The 21,487-nt window shown below is 38.5% G+C and overlaps 1 protein-coding gene across 1 annotated transcript in view; it reads right to left on the bottom strand.

The window, feature by feature from the left end:
- Positions 1-21,487, bottom strand: part of LOC121528522 (zinc finger protein 385C-like) — a 112,824-nt gene that overhangs the window by 22,574 nt on the left and 68,763 nt on the right. The window lies entirely within an intron of this gene.

The raw sequence follows: 21,487 nt of genomic DNA, 5'->3' as shown, positions 1-21,487 counted from the left end.
TTCATTTTAATTTGAAGTCACCAAAGCCGCACAACATTAAACACCCGAGAATAAAGACCAAGTTAGCATCAATAGCTGTTTTTAACAGTGAATGCTGCTCTCAGTAAAGCTTAAATCATCTCAATTATAGCAGTGGTTAAATGATGAGAGGCTTTGTGCAGCCTTTTCCAGCTTTACAAGTCCATAGTTTATCTTGACTAATGTCGCTGGCCTTTAAATGAAGCACGAGTGTAAGTGTAATTGTGGGCTTTAGTTTTTCCTCTGATTCTTAAAACAGTCAAAGTAAATAAGAAAAATCAGGGAGATTCAGAAACCCTAAGTCCTTATGATTCATGATTTATGATTTTTTTTTACCATTGCATTTTTGTTGTTAAAGCTCTTTCAACATGACCTTTCATCTCATCTTGCTGTAGTTCTGTTGTCCTTAATTCTTTCAGAGTGCTCATGCTTTAGAGAGCAGCAAAGCACACTGACCTTTTGTCTGGATGCAGAGTAAACATTTGTGTGCTCCCATTCAAATGCACATTGTCTGATTTTAGCTTGGTGATTACAGACTGTTTTTAATGCCTTCATAAGCTTTAAGTTCTTAGGTTTGGGTTTAAAGGTCATGTGTAAATGACAAAAAACACAAGCTTAAAATTAATACAAGTCACCGATGGATTTGGATATATTTGCTGTGTATATGTTGCGCTTTGTTACCTATGTGTTTTGAAAAATTTTGTGTTTTTGTGATTTCTTTTCAGAGAAATCCTCTGAAAGCCACATGAGTGTAAAAGAAAGGGCAGCACTGCAAGAAATGTCTAAATTAGATAAAGATTTAGGATTAAAGAAATTACACAGAGAAAACAAATGCTTTTGACAGCCTTTTTTGTTTCAAAAGTCCCAGTAATTTTAAGGTTAATATACAGTGAAGCTGCAACAACATTCTATAAACTGCTATATTATTCATACTTTTATAACAAGGCTGCAGAGTTTAAAACAATTTGTCAAAATGAGCAATCAGGGCTTTCAGAAATTGAGCATATAGTGTTAGTTCATCCAGGCCACTGAGTAAAGCACTGCCATATAACTGAGATCAGCTGACAGCAAGCGGATTCACTCTAAGAACACTACTGGTTAATCCCACTCATAGTGTCATATTTAAACTGCTCTAGACTGACTTTTCTGCTCCCTCTGCAAGCCACTTTTTGCAAACCCCCCTCCACCTCAGCTCCTCCTTTATTCTACTTCTGACTTAATCAATGTCATTCTGTTGTCACTGAAGCCTGCTCTGCTCTGGGGTGTTTTGCTGCTTCTCTCCCTACCTCAGGCTTTCCTTGAAGGTCCAGAAAAAGGCAGGAACATGTGCTGTACCTGCTTGATGCTTTCTATGTAGGCTTGTGGAAAGCATCAAGCACAGAAGAGCCTCACAGTCAAATATAAGTAAAGGCAATAAATGATTAATTGGTAAGGGTTAGGGTCAGAGTAGGCATTTGTGCACAGTGTTTATGGGAATGACTCTAACATACAAATGTATGCACATATACGAACAGCCTGAAGACATAATGCCCCTGTCCTCAGCTATCACCATGAAAGAGGCATAAAAAGTAGAAGAGAAAAAAAAAAGAAGAATGCTTCATACACAGTTTGCCCGCTGTTGAAAAATTCAAGCTTTACTCTGAATGGGTTCAAAATGTGAGCTGTGGTTTGATGGGAAATGTTAAGAGGAGTTTGAGAAGATAGCTGAAAGGCGCATTGTTTGTGCCAATTAAGTATAAATATACCAGATTAAGACTGCAGGATGGGAAGAGATTATTCATTTTCTCTGCTTTAGTATAGGATACATGGGTATCAGAATGATGACCATTAAAATACAGAAATATGTTAATTGTCATGAGTTTGATTTAATTTAACTGGCTAACACACTGATGATATGCAGTGTTTTGCTACAAAGCTGCAAGACTTCTCTAAATACTGTAGAGGGTAAATGCTGTCAGTCTTAACACTGAAGGCTGATAAAATTAAGAAAATCTTAGACGAGAAAGCACTTCCACACAATTTTCTGCCTCTTTCACCTCTGTATTTCAGGTTTTATCTCTGGGGATGAGGAGCGCTATGAAAGTCCTTGAGCATTAACATGTTTTTACTAATCCTGTCGCAAATTCAAAATGCCTCTTAAAGCCTCAACTCTGGGAGAAGGGGGGGAGGGAAGGGAAAAAAAGCCCTTTTGCATTCAAAACATGCTCAAAGAAATTGAATGAACAGTACTGCAGAGGGAACGGTTAATACAGGCAGATGATTTTAGGAGGCATGAAAACAGTTGGAGGGATTAAAGATGAAGGTAAACAAGTGTTAAATATGTGTGGACTAAAGGGGCAGCAGCAGTGATTTTAAAACACCACAACATGTTTTGTTTCATGTTTGCTTGAAGCAATGAAACACAAAAAAAGATTTCTTTTCCCGACAGTGAACATGGCAACAATTGAGGGTTGTACATGGTAGGGTTGTTGTAACAAGATCTAAACATATAAGCTAAGCTTTGAAATGGTTTAAAACAAATGCTGAGGAGCTCCCTTAAATCTCTTTATTTAGATTTCAGGAAACGATCAAATCACAGATTCAGGAGACCTTGCAGGATTTGAAATAAATCCCCAAACAACATGAATTTTCAACAGCTTGAGAGCAGTAAAACATCCATACAACAACAACCCTGGCTACTATGAAGAGGCTAGGATTACCAAAGTGGATGCAGATGTGAAAAAAATGAGAGTTCTTTGAGTGTCCACTTTGGCTCTTTGCAAAAAAGGAATCACCAGTAAGTCCTACTTCAAAACGACTGTTTTTACAGCAAGAATAAACAAGTTTACTGCCAGGTTAAAAAAATTAACTCAGAGACAATAGCCCATTTCTTCATTGTAAAGACAGTACAAGGTGAATTTAACAGCCAAACTATTCTGACAATTTATCATATTAAGATATTGAATTATGTGTGATTAAGGGCACATTTAAGCTGTTTGCTTGAAGGGGCCAACCTCATCTCCAGCTCTCCTACATTAACCAAAAGTTAGTTTGAGATATCTCCACTATAATGAAAGCCTGATACTATTAGGAATCTGAATGTAAGGTCTTATTTTTAAGTGGCCTAAAGGAATTTACAGGATGCTGTTAAAGTTAAAAAGTGGAACAGCATACATTAAGGTTTTAAAGAAAAAAGCTATATATGCCCACTTCAGGATACTTTCAATACTCCTTATTTTTTATTTTCTGATTTTGAAGCATTAATGTGAGGACTGTAACCTCTTTAATATAATAATTTAAACAACAAATTGTAGGACCTCTTATTCTTGCATTTAAGACTTTTAAAAACTTTTTAAAAGCCTTAATTTTGGCTCAACTGATTGATTAATTTTTAAGACTTCTTAAGATCCTGTGAACACCTTGTATCCATGCCAATCTTTCACTTTAGAATTAACCACTTTAGAAATTATACACCAATGGAAATTTTTAATGAATGAATAAGAAAAAATATTAGGAAAGTTCATTTTTACTTCTGATTATTATTGTCTTAAGCAGAATCATTAAAGGCTTTTCAACATGATTTTTCCTAACAATGACCAGCAAGATGATTAATAGTAATAAGAATTGAAAGGATTCAGAATTATGTTTAGTTTTTTATTTCCTTACTATGGTATGTATGTTATGTACAAGCAATTTAAGAAATTTTGCAAGAGTGGAGCCCTGGTCAGAGGGTTCATCTGGTATTTGAGAAAAACACAAGTTACTTCTGGCCTAGTGAAAGGATAAGCTCACAGTGAAGAGACTCCGACCCTCAATCATGCCTCTATGCACAGCAGACGAGTTGAATAACCTACCACATGGCCTTTGGTTACCACAGCATCGCCCCTTAACAGATCCTGGGTCTGTGCATGAAACCTCCAAATCGTGACAATGCCGATGCAACCTACCCTACCACACCAGCCCTCATGGGCCCCAAACACAGCTATGTATACTGATGGGCAGGAAAAGCTAGGAAACACAGGACATATCAAGGGTTATCAGGTGGAAATCTCTCTTCAAAGGCAGTTCATCTGATTATTCCCATAGGATGAACTCTGACACCCCTGAGCCACCCCACCACACACCATATCAACATGAAGACCTCCTTTATCTAACCTTCCCTACCAACATCACAGCTCAACAGACACAGGCTCATGACAGTGACAATGTTGACCTATCCTAGCCCATGGCTCCTAATTTCCCCTAAAAGATCACTGTTCCTTGTTCCTTACATTTATATCATTGCTCTTTTTTCAACAGGAACCTTTTTTTGCTCCCTTTCATGTGCGAACATGTTCATGACAGACTTAGAAAAATCTTTTCTTATTTTTCGATTTGGGAAAAAGACTAAGAATGTGGACCAACTGTGATTGTTTTGTTTGCTATAGATCTCAAAAATGTGGATCTGTATAATTAAAACTCTCTGATCTGGTAGTTGAGCAGATCAACGACTAATTCCCTCAGCTGTACAACAAACTGACCAACAACTCCAGTTCAGCACTGAGGGGTTGACCTCAGACTGGCAATGCTTCGTCATCTCTGCCCCTGGAAATAACTCATGAGTCTGAAACTGAAAAGGGAAACTAAAAAATGATGAAATTTCTAGCTGATTCAGAGCTGTGAAAAGATTTTGGCAGCTATATCTCTTTGGATTTGACTAAAAATAGAAGCATAATCACCACGTCAAAATACAGCGAGGGAAAAACAAACCAGGAAACAAGTTTTTCTATGGGCTGTCGATTTCTTTTCTACTGTTCAGAAGCATCCAAAAAATGGGAGACAACAGTAAAAATAACAGCCAATCAACTTAATAAATCAAAGTTACTAATCTCTATCAAACATACTTTTACAATATTTGTTGCCACATCTTTTTCTAGACTTGATTAATCTGTTTATACAGTGATTTACAGCCACTTAAGCAAACCATGTGCTATTTAGATTAGAATTTGGAATGAGAGCAGGGATTAAAGTGGATTAGTATGTTTATTTTAAACTGCATGTGTAATGTGGGCACCATTGGTCTCCCTGGAAAACCCACACACACAAACACACAGAGGAAACATAAATTTACCTGCTTGATTTAGTTTGTGATGTATTCAAATTTGATCAAAAAGCTCCACCAGGGTGGTGTATGTACGACTCATACCAATAAAGTGCATTAGATGACATTACAGTGAGTAAAAGATGACGAAGGAGGCGACCAGAAGCAGATAAAAGACCGTTTTTCTTCCTCCACAAGGCCGATGTGCTTAATCTGCCTGTCAGTCTGACTTTTGGGGACACTGATTCCCTCTCCTACACAAATCTGAAATTGATCTCATTAATCTCCTACGCATGTATTCACCAAACACAGCAGGGCGAGACGTTTCATTAGCTGCATTTAAGGATGAGTAAATGAGGAGGCATCGTGTGAGAAAATTTGCACGACATCGGGTGAAAACCGAAACTTGTTGGACAGAACTTTGCTTTCACGTTACCCAACTCTTTTCTCCCAAAAAGTGCCTCAAAAGCTTCATGACAGACTCAATCTGTGGTTACATTAGTTCCATGCAATAAGGCTGGGATTAGGGCTTTGATTAGTTTTTATTAATAGTCCCTCATCACCACAGAACTTCATGAACTTGAACTTATGAAGTTGATTACAAGACTGCAAATCCTAAATTGAAAGGGATCAGGATTTATTAAAGCACTAAAAATGACCTTTCATGAAAAAACCTACCAGACTTTAACATAATATATTCAAAGCTAAGCCCAACAGCCACTTCCACTGTGATTTATTCAGTAATACTGAAAAAAATAAAATAAAATAAAATTAAAAAAAAGATATAACATGCATCATGGGATCAACTTAAAAAATGCTTTTTGAAACTGTCCAGTAAACAGATCTTTTGTTGCTGTTATCATATTGATAGATGACTAAAGTTTATGTTCACCTTGACAGGTTTCAACTGCTAAGTTCCTGCAGTCTACCTAAGAAGAGTCAGGTGGGATTGCTTTGTTTGGTTGTCCTGTCTTGATTGACAGGGCGACCACACCCCCTTCTGTCTGGCAGCTTCTTCAGGACGGCATCCCAGGTGCATGGGGATCCAAACAAATGCAATCCTCCCAGGTGATTGCATTTGTATGGATTGGGGCCAACTGATATTTTTGGGGGTCAGTAATAATACCAATTATTAGTTTCTTATGAAGCCGATGATCAATATTTGAAACCAATATGCTTTTACAAAAATAAAAACCTTTCAATCAAGTTTCTGATTTTGAATTGGTATTGTTGGTATCAGCCCTGTGGTAAACAATAACTGCATACATGACATGAAGAAGCCTGAGCTGTAGTTTTGGAGGCTAATTTTAAACGATGGGCCAGAAACACTAGGATGAGGGAAAAAATCAATACGGCATATTATCGCTATATTTTGCGTGGCGATATGTCGAACTGAAGTCTATGATACTGGATAAACAGCATCAGTTGCTTTTCTGTCCACTTGATGCTGTTGCACCCTTTGTCCAGTGAGGCTGGCAGAGGTGACGCGTGGGGTTTGCAAGGAGTGCTAAATGAAAATAAAATACTGTTGAAATATGATAAAAATGAAGGCAAGGCTAATGCTAAATCAGCTTAACAGTTGAAAAAAATTGTATAGATAGCAATATATGGCATCGTAAAATGTTTAAAATCGCAATAAAATCAAATTGTGGTACAGGTATCATGATAATATCTTATCGTGGGGCCACTAGTGATTCCCACCCCTAATAAACACAAAGAGCCCATCTTCCCAATAGCCCTTGCAGCACTTGACACCCAAGGTGAAAAGGACACATCACCTCTCTTAATGGAGACAGAGGGACATACAATAAGCTATTTGAATTGCAGGAAACACCTGAAGACCCTGGGAGACAACATCAGAAGAGAAAATAGACTTTCTAAATGAGTACATGACCGGTGTCCACATGAAGGCTGGCAGTAAAAACTAAAGTCCCAGACTCTTAAATCCTAGATTACAATTATAATGACAGATGAAAAAACATTTCACAGCCTGGTTCTATAAAGGTTTTGGTTTCTGTAACTCGTGATTTTTTTGGTAAAACTGCAAGGGAAGTGAATTTCTCAATAACTTTTTAATTTGATTACATCAAAGCTAAGACTTTTACACCATGTGGCAGGTATGATTTACAGGTGTGTGTGCTGAAGCTCCCTGAAGGCTTATGGCCCACCTCAACTTCACCTGTCTGCTTCTTTCTTGACTGACGGGAAATTAGGTTGAGTTAGCATTTCTGATATGGTGACCACCATCAATGAACTTCCAAAAGGCCTCTTCTGAAACCTGCCAGTGTTGTCACTGAGTCTGTGACTATTTTTCATAAATTTGATAGATAGAGCAGAGAGTGACTTGTGGAGTTGTGTTCCTCTCACTTCTGACCTTTTAAGTCTTTGTTGCTGATAAAATGCCGTGCTACAAGATGAACTATTTCCTGCTGGATAATCTGTACTTGTTTCTTTTTTCTATGCTGGATGACAGCGTCCTCATGGAGGCTGGAAGTGTAGGTCACAGCAGCTAACCTTCCCATATTGAGAAAGAATAGAAGATTATGAGCAGCAGAAATTATGGCACCCTGCATAAACTGGAGGAAAAGCTTAATCTCCATTATTTCCAGGATTAGTCTCTGGGTGATTCAACATCATAGCAATTATAGAGGGAAGAAAATGGAATCTTTCATAACGGGGGGGGGCAAAAGCATCAGAAGATAGGCTATGTTGGAAAGGCTTTATCATCAGCCTGCACCATCATGGCAGTGTGGAGATAACTTCTTCTACCTGACACCAAAAGTAAGGACCTTGTTGTTCTGTATTAATGCCCGGAGAAAACATTACAATTAAAATATATTTAATGAATTCAGAAACCCCAGAGAATGACTGGAGCAGATCCAATCAGAGTGACAGTGCTGTGTAAACAAGGCAGAATGCTCATAGAAAATTTGAGGAAAATTCATATCATTTAATATACATATTTTATATAATCAAAATATAAAAACATGCCACATTTAACACTGCAATCATACCTGACTGGGACTGAACTAACGTCACAGTGCAGGTCCTTTGAAGTTGTCAAATCCAGCTAAAGCTTGAGCCATAACTCATGCTTTAAAAAAAAAAAAACTCCTATCTTTTTAATCTAAATTATTAAAGAAGCTGCCATGGGGGATTAAAGTGGTAGTTTAGAAAACATACTTTAAACAGGTCTACACTCTGTTTTGGGGAGTAACTAGAGTCTATTTTAACAGCTGACTGTGCATGGCAGCTTATCGACAAACAGTGATCCAAGTGTATATAAATATGTCTAAATTTTTAGATTAGTTGGGAACTAAAACCTCTACCTTAAGCCTACAGCCTGTGTGAAATAACAAGGGTGACAACAAGTAGTGACACTGTCAGTTACACAAGGCGTTTTAATGGTATTTCATTGTTAAACATCTGAAATGATCTACTCATATTGCAAACATCAGCATGTTCCTGAGAAAGTTATCATACATTTCAGAGGGATGTACTCTGTCATGGAGAATGCATTCCTGACACCAATCAGCCCGTAAAATCCTCCTTCAAACACCATCCCCATGATAATCATATACACAGAGAACTAAGATTTAAGTCACAGCTGTCATGGTTGGTCTCCTTTATTTTATTATTTTTTAAATTTTGTATTTAAAATGCTTTTGTTTTAGAAAGGTGGTTGTGTGTATCTTCTCTGTCACTGCAAGTTTGTTTGGGAGGTCAGGAGTAGGGCTGGGTATTGCCAGTGATTTCCTAAACTGATTCGATTTTGATTCACAAGGTCCCAATTCAATTCGATTTCCAATTTGATGCGATTCAATTCAATATTGATTCATTGAGGGATATTTCAGCTACAATACCTGTTTTGCTTGAAAATGCAAGGGGGTCTTAGAGAACTAATGGCAGAAATTATACTTCCAGTTGAATTATAAGAAACCTTCTAACTAGGCCTAATATTGACATATTAAAGTTCAGACCAAACACTGACCCCAAACTTGTTTCCTGAAAATACTTTTTATTGACCAACACATTTGATCAATCAACATAATAGAGTGCAACATAGACTTAACAGTCAGTAATAAAAGATCGATCTTTGAAAAAAATGAATCGATATCGAAAATTCAAACAAACAATTTATCTGAATCGGAAAATTGATTTATTAACCCAGCCCTAGTCAGGAGCACTGGGAAGTCACGGCTGAAGCTTATTAGGCATCACAGCTGCAGCCAATCAAGATCTCCTCTTTACCACCTTGTGTTGAGCCGTCAGACACCAGAGTATTACTTCAGCCCCATGGATTACTGGCTCGCTTAACCCCAGATCCAGTGTAATTTACAAGCAACCTTTTTTGTGACTTTTTGAAGTCTAACCTTCCTGTGCCTTAGCAATCTCCTGTAAATACACTTGTTTTACCTGCATCCTTTGTGATTTTTTTTTTTTAATTTTAGAATTCTTTATAAGGTGGAAAATAAAACAACCAAACTTAACCTAAATCAAAAAAATCTATATAATTCAAATTAGTTTTCGGTAGAATTTCAACATTTGTGCTGTAATCTCAAAATGCTTAGTTAAATATTCCTCACTTTATGTCATTCCAATTTAATATCCACTGAGCAAAATATACAGAGCATTAAACAGATGGCAGAAATATCACTGAGAATGTCTTTTCTTTTTAAAGATTTTTTTCCCTTTACTTTGATAGGACAACTAAATCGAGACAGGAAATGTGGGGGAAAGAGTGGAGGAAGACATGCACCAAACAGTGCCCACATCGGGATTCCATCCTGCGACCAGTGCTTCAAGGACTCTAGCCTCTTCATATGGGTGCCTGCTCGACCAACTGAGCCAAACTGGCACCCTGAAAATGCCATTGTTAAAATAGCTTATAGAAAATAGCTTTTTGATGAGGTCCCAGTGTTTAAAAGAATCATTTAGTACTGATTCATGTCAGAGTAGAATCTGCAGCCAAATATAATCAGTGAATACTGGATACCTTAAAAGCTATGCTATGCGTTTATAAAGTATTTGGTGTTGACATCAGGGCATCGCCAGATCATAAATCTTAATCTGGATTTACAGTTGAGAGTCAAGTTAACAATCTGTGTTTAACCACTTACAGGACATTACATTTTAGAACCTATTAATACTTCATATCCATAAAATATAAGTAGTGTAGGGGAATATCATATCCTTTTATCTGATAAATGCACTGTAATCACAAACAGCATCACGTAACAAGAATTCAACAAGCTCTACACTAAGAATTACTCTTATATACGGTGATAAAGTTGCCATCTGTAATAAGTAGGGGTGTGACGAGACACTCATCTCATGAGACGAGATTTTACACTTTTTTTTATTTGGAGAAAAAAACACATGGGTGGATGATATGTCTTTTATACAACTGAAAGTCATAATTGCAAGGCATTCAGGTCTATTCAAAAATGTTTAAACTAACTCTCGTTGTACTGAATAGGCTATCAATGCTTCCAGTTTCTCTTGTCTAACTGTACATTTTAATGCTCTTCATATCAAACCTTTCATTTTAACAGTCTACACTATGCACTCATCGCTACGATTACAATAATTATATTTAATGTCATATTTAATTATATATAATAAAAGCATTTAGATTATTTTGAAAGTACTAAAACACAGTTTACAACAGACTGAAATATACAGAGCTGCATCAGTAAAATCAAACTATGTCTCACCCTCTTTAAGGACATCCATATTGAAAACACTCAAAATCAATCTTTCTGTCAATAACACATTTGCTGTAATTTAGAGAAAAAGATTGTTTTATCATTTTGTGGTCTTTTTTTTTCTAATGTGAACTTTGGCAGTGTTGGACATGACACACTGATGAGCGTGTGTGTTAATGTGTGTGCGTTGCTGAGCAAGTGCGTGTCTCTTCTCTGTCTGCTGTCAGACAACAAACAGAGCGCGTTTAACTGGAGCTAGAACTTCACTTTTTGGACCTAACAGTGGACTCTATGGTGCTCAAGCAGAGTTTGTTTTGCTAAGTTTACCGCTGCAGTATACAATGGCCCATTATGGTACACATGTTAAGCTTCTGATTGATGATAGCACAGCCAACAGCTGGCGGATGTGTGACTGAAAGGCGGTGAGACGAGAAGACATGGTGAAGCAGCGACTGAATGAAAGTTACAGAGTCACATATACCGGCACTATGAGCGAGTCTGCGCGCATACACGAACTAAATAAATGCTGTATTCTCCTCATGCAGACTGCTCAGGTTTCCAGCAGCAGCACTGAATCATTTTGCACTGTTATGATGAACTTATTGTGCATTGGTGGATCATGTGTGGCCCCAAGTAGTGCACACAGAGGAGGGGGAGGGGGTTGGAGTGGTCATCTCAATGGATCACAGATCAGCTCCGTTTCTCATAAGCTCTCTCACCAGCAGTTTTAAAGTGCCCAGGGTATCTTTGTGATCTTTTATAACTTCCAGTTTGGTATTGTTTTCTGTAAGGAGAGCTTACAGGAGAGCTGCTCCAAGTGTCTGTGCAATATTGATCTTGCAAAATTGACGAGAAGGCGTTTGGATCTTGTGAAATCTCATGGCATGAGATCTCGTCACACCCCTAGTAATAAGAAATAGCTGTTTTTCCACTGCCTTTACTAAGCTGCTCAACATAAAGTCACCAATACAGTATTTATCTTAGCTTAAAAACAGAAAAACCCCACTATCTATAACTAACAGTAATCTTTCTATTTGCAGAACAGCGCTAAGTCATAGCAAACAGTTTAATCAGACAGACAGGATTAAGCACCGAATGAGGAACTGAAATGCCAAAAAGTGTCTCCTCTTATGACAGGGTTGTACCGTTAAGCCTGCAGAACACATTGCGAAATGATGAAAATTGAATGGCATGTTTTTTCACCCCATAAAAGCATGAAGCGCACAGCTTTCTGAGTCATAAAACAGAAGTGGTTAGTGCACTGTGCTTTAGCAGTAATGATGATGCCATTCACTGCTTACACAACATGCAGAGAAGCAAGCATTTATGATGAGCTCTGGAGGATGAATTAGCATCCATTAAAACTGCCATTGACAGCTCTGCTTAGCTCCCTCCGCTGGAAACAAAACGTTGAAGTGAAAGCCTAATTTCCATGATGGCTTAAAATGCTGCCCCCATCCTGCTCTGTGTGGTCTTTTAATAAATCATCTTTATTGTGACAAAGAACATTTAGGCCATGACTAGCAGCCAACAGGCAAATTCTCCTCCTGGCTGTCACCCTCTATTTAAACTCACACAGTCACAGCTGGTAGAGCCCACAGCTTCTGGAGAATTTCTACCTGCAGGGCTGCATCCAGCCTAGATCAGGCTCCCTGCGGTAATCTGTCCTACTTTCAACAGGGAGCACAGAGGGCCCATCTTCACCACAGGGTGCACAAACTTCTGTTCAAATTGTTCAAGGTGAAATCCAGGAACTGTGCCCTCTGGTCTAAGAGAAATAGGGAGATACGAAAGCTATAGCAACAGCAGTCTGCACAGGAAAATTCAACTAAAACCCTCACAATATTCAGTTTATAATACATCTCCACATTAGTTTCTCTCTTTTTCATGATACTATCAGTAAGTCGTAAATCAGCTCATAAACATAACTGTTCAACCAGATTTTTTAATGAAGTTATCAGTTTGAGGAGGACATAACAGCTTTAAGTTACCGAGTAAATGAAGTGGGTGATAGAGCTCAACAGTGCACACTCACTTTTGAAACAGCTCTGGTTCCAGAAGTAAATTTGTCATTCAAATCCTCCATTGACATTTCTAAAATCCTTAAATGAATATTTATCATCATCACCATGTCTACCAGCTAACCAAATACTCTATAAATGATCTGATTCAGGATCAGGAAAACAGCGTTCAAAAACTGAGAACAAGGCAAAGGTTCAAGACTGTGTGTTAGGGATGCTGGCTAAACACTTACATTTATATATCAAATTAGCCAGTGCACTTAAGCCATTACCTATACTAGTACAATTTTTTTATAAACATGGGCCTGAAATTCCAGTCAAATGCTTTTTAAGAACTGTAATGAATTCTCCCACCACTAGTAGCCGCTGTAGCTTCATTTAATTGCCACTGCCTTTCTTCCAGAGCTTTACCTGGCGCTTTCCCAGAAAACAGAAGCTTAGCGTTTAGCAGAATATGACAGTTATTTTTAACTAGATAATGGAAATTAAGTGGTATATAGGCTGTCACATATAACTACTCAACCAAAGTGAAAAGAAGTCACATTTCAAAGCACGATTTGAATCTGCAAAGAGGAACAAAGGTTGGCGGAGCTAGCTGCTAATGTTAGCTACGCTCTACACAGCATACAATGCTCACATCGTACCCGCTGACTTAATGACTCTGTGATGAATTTGACTCTTTTCAAAGTATTTTCTCCTCTTCAGGATGAGTTTATACAGTACATGGGGAACCATGCTGTTGAGCTTTGAAATGGTGAGAAGCCCCTGTTGGTTTTTTCTGAAATACAAAAAAAAAAAAAAAAAAAAAAAGAGTCGCAACATCTTTTGGGCTGCATATCTAAATGGAGATAAGTTTTACCAATGGAGACCTGTCTCACAATGGCTATGACTTAACACTTCAGATGGGTGGGTGCTGAGGGACAATGGAGGAAAAGCAAAAGATGGTCTGAGAGACTGATGCTGAAATGCACACATCTACTTGACATCCACCCTGAAAGTCACATATTATACCTTTCAGGACAAAAAAGCTTTAGAACAGCGGAACAAAAATGTGATTTCATTCACATAATTTCCTCAACTTTCAATGTTCTGATAAATCTGGCTATTAAAGATAACAATCACCAAGATAAGGCAGATGTGCAGAGAAATGCTGCTCAGATAAAGCTGCCATTATTGTGTTTTGTTTCTTTCCCCAACCTGCCCCCTCAAAGCGTTCTGCACTTCTGCATCAAGCACACTTATAAAATCAACCGCCACCATCTGCTGGAATTGAGATAAGCCTCGGTCCAATCAGAGTGTGTGAAAGGCAGTCAGCAGATGTGCAGCACACACTTATTGATATTTAAAGCCAGTCACAGCTTTATCCGCCCCATGAACTCAGTAATTAGCAGCTTTCTGTCTCAATGCTCCTCTGGCTGTCTGCCTGGTGGAGAGAGTTTGACGGATCGTACATTAGTGGCTTCAGAGACGAGAATCACTGTCACGCTGCTGAGTGGTATATCTTGAAAGATGTTTACTAAGGATACATTAAAGAAGACAACCTAGCATCAGCAATTTTACAACAGAGGTCAGAAAGAGCATGCTGTAGTGCTCGTTAAAGTTGAGGTTCAGCAAACTTAGTATGATAGGAAATTCTACGAAACAAAGCATCAAGTTTGTCAGTTGACATTTTGTGAAAGCCTTCGACAGCAGTTATTCAAGCATAGCGAAGCATATACCATACTAATCCTCTTTGTAAGGTTCTTCTTTTAGGCTTTAAGTGTGAAAACTACAATTGACATTTTTTAAGTTCTCTTTTTCAAAAACTATAAAAACAGGATGATAAAATAAGAGAAGTTGGTAACATGTTATGCTAACCGGTATTTCCTTTCCTTACTTCTAACTTATAATAAACTTAGAGATATCAAATCTACTCGCTGATTTTGTTTTTTTAACCCTCATTTAACAAGTGGCTTTTGATTTTTAACAGTACCATTTCCCCGACTATGGTAGGCCCGGCTAGTTTTTGAAGCCTTTACAAGAAAAAACAACACAAGAGCAAAATGATGAGATGAAATTGAACTGTCAGTATGCTATATCAGCTAGCCTATTCAAAAACTGGGTGTTAGCCTACTTCCTTACTTATCATGAACTCCCTAGTTTAAAATCTTCATTCTCATGTTAAACCATCATCTGGCTCGTAGTTTTTTTCCTCTAATTACCAACCTTGACAATTAAAAGACTGGACAGTTTTACATTTAAATACAAGAATGCAATATTTTCTTCATGGAAAATGAAAAACTTTGCTCAACATCATCATATTTAAGACACACCTTTATTTTGAAATTCGTACGACTAGCAGATAGCGACAAGCAGCTGAGATAAAGATCAGGAACAAGAGTCTCTTCTCTCTCGAAAGACCAAACAGCCAAGTTAAATTAGAGCACATCTGCTTTATATGTCAACCATTTTTATATTTTGCCCAGTCTAAGGCCTACATCTACAATCATATATTGGGTAAAAGGTGGGGTACACCCTGGACTAGTTGCTTCTATGAACAAACCTACAACAGTAGCAGCCAGATGTGGGTGGACATGCCACAGCACTTTTTACTACTGCTCTATTCCCGGCACAGCTAGCCAGAGTTTTCCTAAACAGCTGTTTTGTCAATGTCTTCTAGCGGCTCAGTTTGAGAGCACAGAAAAATAAATTTAGCGTCTTCTTTTGTTCAAGGTGTAGAATAAGTGGGAAGCCTCGGCTGCTGGTGAAGTATCACTGCTCTTATCGTCTTTTCACCTACCAGAGGAGGCGAGCCCAGAGTGACATTTCGGCTTTGGTATCAAGCATCTGGCCGTGCAGTGGCTGGTGGGGAGTTTGGTTGTTGATGCACTGCTATCATTGTGTGCTAGGGATGGCAAATGAGGCTTATCCGGGGTTGGGTTGCAGTGGTAGCAAGTCAACCCTGACATCCTTCTCCTCAGTGACACTTTCCAACTGTTCCTGGGGGATCCCAAGGTGCTCCCAGACCAGACAGGACATATAATCCCTCCAGTGCATTCTGAGTCTTTCCTGAGGTCTCCTCCCAGCTGGACATGCCCAGAAAACTTCCAAAGGGAGGTGTCCAGGAGGCATCCTGATCAGATGCCCAAACCACCTCAACTAGCTCCTTTCGATGCAGCGGCTCTACTCCTAGTTCCCTCCAGATGAGCGTAGCCACCCTCCGGAGAACTAATTTCAGTCATTTGTATCCGATTGTATCCACAAGCTTATTTTTTCATCCATTACCCAGAGTTCATGACCATAGGTGAAGACTGACTGGTAAATCAAAAGCTTTGCATTTCGGCTCAGCTCCCTCTTTACCACAACACACCGGCACAACGCCCACCAAACTCCTGACACTGCACTGATCCACCTGTCAACCTCATGCTCCCTTTTACCCTCACTCCTGAACAAGACCCCGAGATACTTGAACTCCTTCACCTGAGGCAGAGACTCACTCCCCACCCGGAGGAAGCAATCCACCGTTTCCCAGTGAAGAACCATGGCCTCAGATTTGGAGGTGCTGACTCAAATTTGAATCACTGCAGACTCATTTTTACAAATACAAACAAATATTGTTATGCTGTCTAAAGAATTGATACATAACTGCTGTTTTATGTGCCTTTACTAGCACAGAGGATGTCTTTTTATGACTTGTCATTAGGTGAATAGCCAAGAATCCATTTATGTGCTAGAACAATTTCTAGCTATACCATAAAAGTTGGAGAGTTCCTGATTAAAACACCATATTATTTCAGTGGCTAACATTTACTTATTTCTAAAGATCTTTTCTTAGTGTCTGACGCCTCTGTGAAATGATGTCAGGGGAGATGATGCTCCTTACATTAGTTAAAGTGCATCTTAAGTCCATGAATAAATAATCAAAGCAGTGTCACTCAGTTTATATCATATATTCTCACCTTAGCTGACAAAATCATGCAGGTTAACTTGACGATTATATGAATCCTAATAAAGACTACTTTAATTTGCTGCCAATATGTTTTGGGAGATGTCACGTCTCCTGACAGCTGCACAATTTCAGCAGGTTTGCATTTTCTACTTAATTTACTTGACAAGTTGCCATATTTAGAAGCACAATATTTTCATTCAAGTCAGCATTTCCACAAGTACTAGAACATGAATTATTTTTGCTGACAGAGAGTCAGTCTGAGTGTGTGTATCTACTTCTGTGTGTGCATTCATGGGCATATACTTAACTAAAGGCTGCAAAAGCTGCTTCACTGAAGAGTTTCTGAAACAACTGACCCTAATCATTTGTCGCCCTTAAATCAGGCTAGCTCTAGCAGTCCTCAGTCAGCAAAGGTCATGTGTTTTAGGTCTTTAGGTCTTCAGTACATAGCTGCAGAGAAAAGGTCACATGTCACAGCCAGATTATGTTTGTAGTCTCTTATTTACTTAAAGCTCTAACTGTATGCTCACATAGAATGTGAGGGAATGTAAGTTGCATTGTTATTACGTACGTAGTGTTTTTTAAAAGAAGCAAGTGGATGCAGATATGCCTGGGGCAGTATCGTTGCTGCATAAATAAGTCTGAGTTGAAGGTGTCAAAATTGAAGCTTCTTTTATGTTTTACCAGGGCACGATAATTCTGCTACATCGTAGCCTGAGAGAGAAACACTATCATACACAAGGTTGTTCGTCTGTCCCAGCAATGTACAATTCAAGCTGGAACACTGGCATCTTAGAAAAACAACTAGACTGCCTACTACTGCCTGTGGGCCTAGAGGAGGGGTTGGAGAGGTTTGTCACTTTGACCTCCAAATCTATCCTTGAGTCAGAGTAGACATTTGTGCAAAGTTTGAAATAGAATCCATAGAAAGCCCTATTGAGATGCTACATTTGCAAGGAATAATAGGAGGAAGAATGACCTTGACCTTTGACCTCCAAAATCTGATCGGTTCATCCTTGAGTCAGGGTAAACGTTCTCAAAAAGTTTGAAGATAATCCCTCAAAGTGTTTTTGTCATAATGCATTGATGAGAAGAGCCTGTACTTGCGTACTACACCATATGGACAAAAGTATTTGGCCACACCTGTAAGCTACTGAATTCAGGTTTCTTCAATCAGACCCGTTGCCACAGGTGTTAAAAAGTAAAGTGCCTAGCCATGTAGTCTCCATTTATAAACATTTTTGATACAAAATGGGTTGTTGTGAAGAGCAATGACTTCAAGTGTACTACTGTGATGAATGCCACCTTCGCAATAAGAAGGTTCATGAAATTTCATCCCTGCTTGATATTCCACAGTCAACTGTAAGTGATGTTGTTGGAAAGTGGAAGCTTTTAGGAACTCAGCTCAAAAGTGGAGGACCACATACAACCATCAGTTGGAGTAAACAACTGCTAAGGTGCATGAAGACTAAAAGTTGCTCTGCTGATTCCATAGCTGAGGACTTCTGAGTTTCCATTATAAGCACAAAAACTGCTATGGAGCTTCATGGAATGAGTTTTCATGGCCGAGTGGTGTAAAGCACTAGAGCAGTGGAACGCGATCCATTAAGTGACGAATAACGCTTCTCTGTTCAGCAGCCAGATGACTGAGTCTGGGTTTGGCAGATGCTGTACAAACGTCACCTGACTGACTGCATTTTGCCAACTGTGAAGTTTGATAAAGGAGAGATAATGGTCTGGGGCTGATTTCCAGAGTGTTGGCTAGACCCCTTATCTCCAGTTAAGGGCAATCTTAATGCTTCAGCATAAAGATGCTTCAACATGACTGTGCCCCAGTGCACAAAGCAAGGGCTATAAAGACATGGCTTGATGAGTTTACTGTGGTAGAACATGACTGGTCTACACATAGCCCTGACCTCCACCACATTAAGCACCTTGGGGATGAAGGGTTAGAGCTGGTAGGGCTGGTACAAACATTGAGAGCCAGGTCAGTGCCTGACCTCAGAAATGCTCTACAGAATGAATGGACAAAAACCAAAATCTTGTGGAAAGCCCTCCAAGAAGAGTGGAAGCTGTTATAGTTGCAAAAGGCAGACCAATCCAATATTAAAGTACATGTATTTGGATGCAATACTACACTCCCTGTTGGTGAAATAGTCAGGTGGCCAAATACTTTTGTCCATACAGTGTATGCATGGACAGAAAGAAGAGACAACCTGAGAACATAATGCCCAGGCTATTGCCAGCATGGAAACATAATAAATAAGAGCCCACTGAGTCATATGTGCATAAATAGCACAATGCTGAAATTTCCTTTTATTCCTGACTGAATACACCTCCGTGGCTTTGTTCTGCAAAACCATCAAATTGCTGGTGAACACGTGAACAGCACAGGAAACATGATTGTTTTTCCTACTATTGAATAGTCGAATTTTGCCCTTTTTTCCCCTATGACTGGGCTGACTGTGATAAACCTTCAACTCCCCCGTGAAGTTCACTGGTATTTCATGAACATTTTTAATATTTTTTTCTCAGTCCTCAACACTGTGAGAAAAAAATGAGCATGTATGTACCGTTTTTGTGACAATTTTTCTAGGATATGTTTGTAATTTACGTCAATGAAAATATTGATTAGCTATTGCCAAAATATGTAAAATACTGATTAGGTCTGTTAATGCAGATACAAGCATCTTAAATCAACCGTTTAAGATCAGGAAGTGGTGCTATGTCATAGAGAGTAACAAGCCTCCAGTGACCTGTAAGTAGTCATAATAAAGGTGTCTTGGACAATGCAAAAGGTCCAGTCATCCTTCTTTTCTGCATTACTCTTGCACTGTCAGACTTGTCAGGTTTGATTTGAATCCTAAGGCATTTATGAGGCAGTACTACTTTTTTCGATTGAAACTAACTGCTGGCACATATTAATGGTTTCTATCTTTGGTGAGATGGAAAGATTGTCAGTAGTTGGAAAAGGTCATCTTCCCCATTATGTGGAAAATATCTTAAGCCTTTAAAAATGACCACCTTGTCTAGTACATATCCACTAAATCTCTTAGTTAATGGGTTATTATATTTATATATATTAAATAAAAACTGTCAACTTGATTTCATAGAAATAAGGTTTGTTGTGAGATCAGCCTCTCACAGTCTGGTAACATTGGTTTGGTGCTTGGTGCAGCTGATCCCTCGTTACCAAATACCTCAAGGCCACATGAGCTCTTGGCAAATACAGAGTGTAAAAGGAATCCATAGCATGTGTCAAAACCATTAAAATGGCTTGATGTAGTTACTCTTGGCAAGCAACTTAATTCCCAGAATGCATCTGTGAAAAAACTGCCCTAATTTTTATGCAGGATGTGAGTCACTCTAAGCTTCTACAGCTAGAAGTTTGATGTGATTTTGGAGTGCATATTCACAGCATAAATCTTCATCTTTTAGATCCTTTTCATGTTTTAAGACTCAGCAACGGGCCTTACAAAACATCTACTTCAGGTTCACATGAATCAACTAAAGTGATGATTCAAAATTATAAAGCCATCAAGAAAGAGATGTGCAACACATCATATTAACCATACAAAAATAAGAACATTATGCAAATTCGTTCAACAGATAAAAAATGAACCCGTATGGGGCATCGGCAGACTAGTAGTTATGTAATTGCACACCATGTGCAAAGGTGCCTGGCTTCAAATCTGGGTCATGAATCCTTTCCTGTGTGTCATTTCCTAATTTTCTCCTAAGTTTTCATCTCTATCCACTGTCATGTTGCTATAGATGCATAGAACTCCCAAAAACACATCGTATATACATGATTTTGTATATCATGTCTTTGTAAAAAATGATATTCAAATCACAACTGATATTAGCAATTGATTTTACACCTTTATCTGTTTTGGGATTTAAAATGACTGAATTAATAGTTACATTGTCTCGAGAGGAAGCCACAGATATGCAACTAAACATCGCTACCATTATCTATGTTGGGAAGGATAGCTTTACTTAAGATGAACATCTTGTCGAGACTCCTTTATCATTTTCAAATGACACCTATACTGTTGGGTGCTAAAATGGTCAAAAAGATTAATAACTGGTTTAATACATTTATCTGGAATAAAAGAAACCACAATTAAAAATTGCTAAACTACAGGTGCCTCTTGAGAGGGGAGGTTTAGCGGTTCCAAATATTAGACTCTATCAGTTAGCTGCACAACTGCGTTACACAGCTGATTGGATTAATAATGACCTAGAACCAATATGGCTAGACTTGGAATCATTTAACACTGGTAAGACATTACCATCTCTTTTATTTGCAATAGACCTGAAGAAATCCAAGAGTGATTTCAATAACAACATAATAATTAGAACCACTCTGCAGGCTTGGAATACAATAAGCTAGAGGGTCACTCAAAAACCCTTTCCCCTCTGGTAACATAGACTTGCTTCCCACCTGTTTTGATAAAGGATTTAACATCTGGAGAGACAAGGGGATTCTCACACTGGGCAATTTATCTGACAAAAAAGTGATGTCAACATTTGAACAAATCCAACAAAAGTATTCCCTCCCCAGCAATCTTTTTTTTTTTTTTTTTTTTTTTTTTTTACATTTTTACAATTTCACAGCTTTATTCAAAAACAAGATGACTATCTAAATGTCAAACTTCACAGATTGAATTTTTGCTTCTCCATGGGGGCAAGAAATCAATTCTAGGCCGAGGATATGCTATACTCAATTTTGCTAACACTATATCTTCAG

Source organism: Cheilinus undulatus, linkage group 20, assembly GCF_018320785.1.
Source record: "Cheilinus undulatus linkage group 20, ASM1832078v1, whole genome shotgun sequence".
Taxonomy (NCBI): domain Eukaryota; kingdom Metazoa; phylum Chordata; class Actinopteri; order Labriformes; family Labridae; genus Cheilinus; species Cheilinus undulatus.
The sequence above is the reverse complement of the archived record's forward strand: the minus strand, read 5'-3'. Positions and strand labels throughout refer to the sequence as shown.